The sequence below is a fragment of the Anastrepha ludens genome, chromosome 4 (assembly GCF_028408465.1).
Source record: "Anastrepha ludens isolate Willacy chromosome 4, idAnaLude1.1, whole genome shotgun sequence".
Classification (NCBI taxonomy): Eukaryota; Metazoa; Arthropoda; class Insecta; order Diptera; family Tephritidae; genus Anastrepha; species Anastrepha ludens.
The window spans coordinates 115,656,112-115,662,231 of NC_071500.1; the positions used below are offsets into that span (position 1 = coordinate 115,656,112).

Here is a 6,120-nt window from a genome sequence, read left to right on the forward strand (position 1 = left end):
GCGCCTAACTCCAATTATTTCGCTGCCACTATTTGTTGCGCTGGCCCCCCTTTCGCTTTTGGGTCAGCCAGCTGTGCGCCCTAAATGCTAAGTCGCAGTCATTATTTTATTTCGTACAGTTTTTGTCATACTCCGACAATTTTTTCTCCACTGTCGTCCAAATCTTTTCAGTTTCATTGTTTCTATATCCATTTGCATTTGCGTTCGTTATGATATTTCTATTTTTAGCCAGCGCTTCAGCATCACTGCATTGCAGTGTGCTTACTTTCGGAAAATGCACACTTATATATTTGTGCTTACATATCCACATACTTATGCATACTATGCACCAATACATCTGCGCAATGTTGGGGTATTTAAAATCTAAAATCTTTCATTCTTAACTGTCCTTTACTGCTTAGCAGCTGCGTCATATATTTAGTTTTAATTCCAGTGCTTACTGCGCTACTAGAAAATCCTCCTGTGTTTACGCGCATAAAAAGCACATTTGCTGAGTCACTCAGTTCAACAAAGGATATATAAGACACCGTTCCATAATAATAGCGCGCAATGTGAAACAAAAAGTGTCTGAATATTTAATTATTTTTGCTTTTAGTAAAGCTTTTCCTTTTTATAAATTTTGAATAAATATTTTGTACATTTTAAACACGTGATCAAAAACAAAATACTTGTAGAACTACGACTGTGCATTCCCGTTTTTTTTTTTTTTAATTTTTAATTATTTGTTTTTGATCGTCAGAAAGGGCAACGTCTAGCGGGTACTGTGAGAGTTATCTTCCTGTAGGATTACTTTGTCATGTCTCTCTTTTCATGCTTTCCTTCGGTGCCCTGCTCGAACATACTAATACCGATACTCTATGGCGAGTTCGCAAGGTTTTAATAATTAGTTCATAATATATAACAGATCAGAACAGAAATGTAGAGCATGCCGCTCTTCGACATCAAAGCCACCGCCTCTGAAGCGTTCATATCACTCAAGACACGTTCTTTCCTTAAGAGCATTCGATGAGCTTCAGCGTCAGTTTGCTTCGAATCGAAGGAAATGGAAATCTAAATTTCCCGCAAATGACGAGAATTTAGCGCAAAAATTTACATATTTGGTCGTCAGAGCCTTGATCGCAGCTTGACCATCCGAAAATATTTTGACATCTCCCTCGCTCCCGCGTTCTCTAAGCATTCTGAATGACTACAGGATCGCAAAGTATTCTCCCTGAAAAACGCTAACAGCATTCGGCAGTTTACAGTTCGCTAAACTTGACATTACTTCGACAACTGTCTGGACGACGAGGTGGAATCATCTCAGTGCCTACCTCTTAGCTGCCCTGTTGTAGCGGTCCTAGAATTCAGGGAACTTGGCTCTCATGGCTTAGATACGCCAGCGAAAATAGAAAACCTGGATGTCAGCAAGAAGAGATAACCGCAGTCGTGGAGATTTCACTCTATTCACTTTTCTCTGCTCTTTCCCTTCAATGGCACCACAATGGTCGAACTCAGGAATCCAGTCCAAGTGAGTCCTTAATGTGTATAAGAGACCATTTAAACCAATTTATAGGGGCTTGGAATGTTATTAGCACTAAAATACTAAATGACAAAAATTACATAACCTAGGATTTATTTATTAGAAAATCCTAAGTTTTCCTTTTTTTTTTTTGGTTGTACTCTTTACTTTTCTCGCCCGACATATGGGTTTAACCGTTCCTGAAAATCAGCTTCTTAACCGAATGAAAACTCGAAAAATACGCTTTTATTTTCCAATCATTTCAAGGTATTTGAACTGCAAATTGTCTGCTTTTACTTATCGGAATTTCAGTGCTTGTGCTGATTTTCAATAAAGTACGAAATGATTGAACACAGAAATTATGCCGTTCATTACCGAAGTAGAGGAATCAATGTGCATTTTCTGAGTAATTGATACCTAAACAACGCTCAAGGCCAACAGCAAATGGAAATATCGCCTACAACTCTTCCAAACCTTGGCCATATTTTCGCAATAACACAACTCATTTAGCCCGCCCACATGCACCTTCGCTCCTACTCCTACAATCCCGACTTCCCAAACAATCACTAACCGGCTATCACATGGAAAATTGCACCAAGTCTCGTATTTTCCGCTTCCCTCACTTTCCACCAATGGACAACGGATGAAGGACGGAAAGGAATTGAAGGCGTAAGAGCGAAAGAAAAATGTCAACGAACGCAATGCCGGCGACGAGGACAAAAGCCGTCAGTCAGACGCAGCTGCAACCATTACCATTTCCTGCCAGCTTCTCTGTAGGTGAGTGAGGTAGAAGCGGTAGCGAAAAAACAATGCAAGAATCAGCAACGAGATAGGTTTCGACGAAGTCAAAGCTACGCCTGTGAGTGTGGACGGCCAAGAATGCAAGGATCCAAGTGATAGCGGGAGGCATGTAAAATGTGAAAACCCACATATGTATGTATAAATGACAAACGCTCACGGGTAATGGAAAGCGATGCAAGTGAATGAAGAAACATGTGAAGGGTAAAATAAGTAAAAAAAACATTATACTAGGACATACATAAACGCATAGGGACGAACAGAAAGCAGATGCAACCGAACGTGGTTCGCATGAGTAAATGAGGAATATATTCGTTTGTTTTGTTTTAGTTTCTGCCGCATGGCGTAGTTTTGATTGCTATTTCAGTGGGTGGAAGGATTTGTATAAAACAACAACAATAACAACAACTGTAGAGACAGAATCAGTACCACCAAGGGACTTCACGCTAAATTACGCAGTGTAAGCACACCAACGACAACTAAATAATTTTGAATGAAAAGCTCTGCTGTAACTGTGCGCTTGTTTGAGTACCAGCACGAAGTCACATATGTATATATGTGTGCAAGTGAGAGAAAAATATGAGCGCAAGGACCGAAGGAGCATTTGTATGTATTTGTATTTTCACCGGAGCCCGACCATCAGCACGCGGCCATAGTATTCATCTACTGGAGAGCTTGAGGAGCGGCGCTCTTTGGAGAGTTTTGCTCTGCCACCGTCAACACTATTACACTGCTACTATTACCGCCCACTACCCACACATCAAATGCCAACAAATCTACTCCGAGCTTGTGGCAATTTGCATTCAACGATTAAAAAGCCAGCAGTTGTGGTAGACTGGTGGTGGTTGGCAGACTGTGGAATAGCCTCAAGGAACTTAAAATACAATACTTCGGAATGTAGCTATAGATAAGGCAAATGGTGGGGGCGGAGAAAATAAATGAATAAATGAAGAATTGAAGCGATATTAGCCGCAGACGACCAATAGCCGGAAGGTTGAGTAAAATAAGTTAAATTACAGGCAGGATGGTAACGTTCAAGAGGGGGAGTGGAAATGAATGGTCAAGGACTTTGGGCTATTTTTAGCTTAGACTTGTGATTTTCTAGTTTTTAATATTCTGATTAAAAGAAGCTGTAAAGCCAGTACTTCAAGTATTCTATTCAAGTAATCTATTAATGTTTTCATAGAAAAAATACCTTCCCTAACATAAATTCAAACTAGCAATTCAAAACCAGACGTACATCCTCGACTAAGATCAGGCCGCCCTCGAACCCAATAAAAAAATCGTAAACTAGCACTAATCGAAAATACCTAAAATTTGTCACAAGCCGCTCACTTATTTTGTACTTCACAATATAACTTTTTCTGTCTGAAGTACTTCTCTGCATTACTAACAATGTTTTACTTGTTTTCTCCACTCTTTACTTACATTTCATTCATTAAGCATTCGTTGTTTACAGCTTGCGTCAGTTTGCCGTCAAATTCAATGCTGCTTCTTCTACTTCTTAAACGTCTTCAGTTAATCTGTTAAACTTAACCAGTAACAAACGGGCTTCATTTTTATACATTCAACTGGTTCATAAACACTGTTTGCTCATAGATTTCTACTTTATTTTTAAAGTTTTCAATTTCTGGTTATTTTCATATGAATTTTGTTTGTTTTTTTTTTCCTTTGCTCTTGCCACATATTATTATTATTTTGTCATAAATTACCGCAGCGGTCATGCCTCATACAGCGCGTGCGCAATTTTTCACACTCCTCCACTTTCAGCCGCTTCCAAGTTGAAGTACGATTTGTATGGGTTTCGCCGCGTTACTACATACATACGTGTGTATGAAGAATATTTGCATGTATTGGTATGCCAATTTATACTTGTACGTATAGCCTGTCGCGCGTCTAGCTGCCTTCGCCCACAATAAACTAAACGCTAACAACTATGGCTGCACTCTTTGATTTTCACCAGCTCGTATTTTTCCGGAAGCCTCGCGACGCCGTTTTGTTGCTTCATTAAATACGCAAATCCGCACACTTTTCATTTAATTTCACAAATGCAACAAAATGTTAGACTTTTTCACTTCTATTTCTGTTTTTCTTTTTTGTTTTTTGTTACACGCACGAACGAACGCTTACATCGCCACTGGTTTGCTCTCTAAGTGCAGGGATCCCAAACGGCGCTCACGCCCCCGCCTCGTGTGCATGTACCAACGCATTCAAGCGTACACATAGCACCACCTGTCAATATATGTTTATATATATGTGACTTAATTGGACTATTAAATCCCCGACGCGATGGAAACGAATACAGTCACACATCTTTGGTCCGCGAATGTTCGCTTACTACTGAGCTCTTGCCGAGCCAGTGCGTTTGATTTTAAATCTCCAACAGTCATCCCTTCACTTGTGAAAGCTTCAGTGGAAAATATTGGATTCGCTTTCACATGAGACATCAGAGTTTGTAGACTTTTGATGGCGCTCTCACACAACCGGAGCTTACCCAATAGAGTTTTCAAGGGTACATAAATTCACGTTAGTGTTTTTTGAAAACGAGAAATTGAAGAAGACCAGGGCGTTAATTTCACAGTTTCAATGAAGAACAGCCACAGAGAAGCATACGTGTAAGCTCAACAGTCTGGCATCCCTAGAGGTACTGGAAAACGCTGGCATCTTAACAAAAGGTATCCAATAATGTAAAATTCCAACCTTCAGCAAATATCGGCTCGAAAATACAGCGGTGTTGAAGGTAGATTAGGTTAGGTAATGTTGGCTGATCAGTAAAAAGACCTCCCTTAGACTTCTACGGTCCTTTTCTTTGCCAGTGATATGTGTTTGGAGTCGGATATTTTATTTTATGTAATTCTCAACGCATCGCTCTGGACGAGCCCATTTTGGCAAAAATTAAATTTGTAGTTTTCGTACTCCAAGCCCATAGCTTAATTTTGGCAGTTTGTAAAAAGGTGTTCAAGGTAACGAATTGACAAAAAGTTGCAGGGCTCTAACGGATTCCGTATGCAGCTGGAAATGGTGAACCCCGATTGCCGACGCCACAACCCGTGTGAAAAGCCAATATTTGGCTACCATAGATAACATCGGTAGCCCGATGTCACAACTGTAAAAGTCAAACTCTTTAGTAAACGGCTTTAATGCTTTTATTTTACTCGGCCGCCCCAAGTAAAAGTAAAGACACCTTTTCTTCAAAGAGGTTAGTAGGCGTCCGTTTTTAATGTAAAAAAAGAGGTTGTCTGTAAGGTCGGTTTACTGACGATGGTTTAACGTGACAACGTCATAAGAAAATATTGATGGAATGGTTGCAATTTTCAAAACAAAATTTTAATTTTATTTGTTTGATAGATATTTTGTATGGATATAGAGGAGGAGATAAATGGAATTGCAATGGAATAGGTCAAGTTACATTTACACAAACGTGGAAAATGACGAAACATTTATCAAATTCATGAAATATATCTTCAATTTCGATTGTGCATCAGACGTTAATAACTCAACAACACTAAGAGGCACCATCATCGATTTGCCTTTTTCAAGACACTTTACACTCGAAACACTCCCTGTCATTTCCTACTTTTTCTATCATCGTTCTATTCTCAACAGAGAAATGGTTCATTACCATGCACACAGGAAGAAGGCATATGCAAATACAAATACAGTAGAAGCCCGATAAGTGCAATACCGATAACTGGAATTTCGCGGAAAGTACAATTCGATTTTGAGTCCATAGAAAACTCGAAAAGAGCAATAAAAAATTGCAATTTTCGGGCGCAAAAGAATTCTTGTTCGAAGAAATTTTTTACTTAATACGGCAATGTATT

At 39.4% G+C, this 6,120-nt stretch overlaps 1 protein-coding gene across 1 annotated transcript in view; it reads right to left on the reverse strand.

The window, feature by feature from the left end:
- The window catches only part of LOC128860727 (beta-1-syntrophin), a 127,949-nt gene extending 123,330 nt beyond the window's left edge, over window positions 1-4,619 (reverse strand). Inside the window, exon 1 of the mRNA XM_054098416.1 lies at window positions 3,725-4,619. The gene's annotated coding sequence lies outside the window, so the exon portion shown is untranslated. The remainder of the gene's footprint in view (window positions 1-3,724) is intronic.
- Between the last annotated feature and the right edge of the window lie 1,501 nt (window positions 4,620-6,120).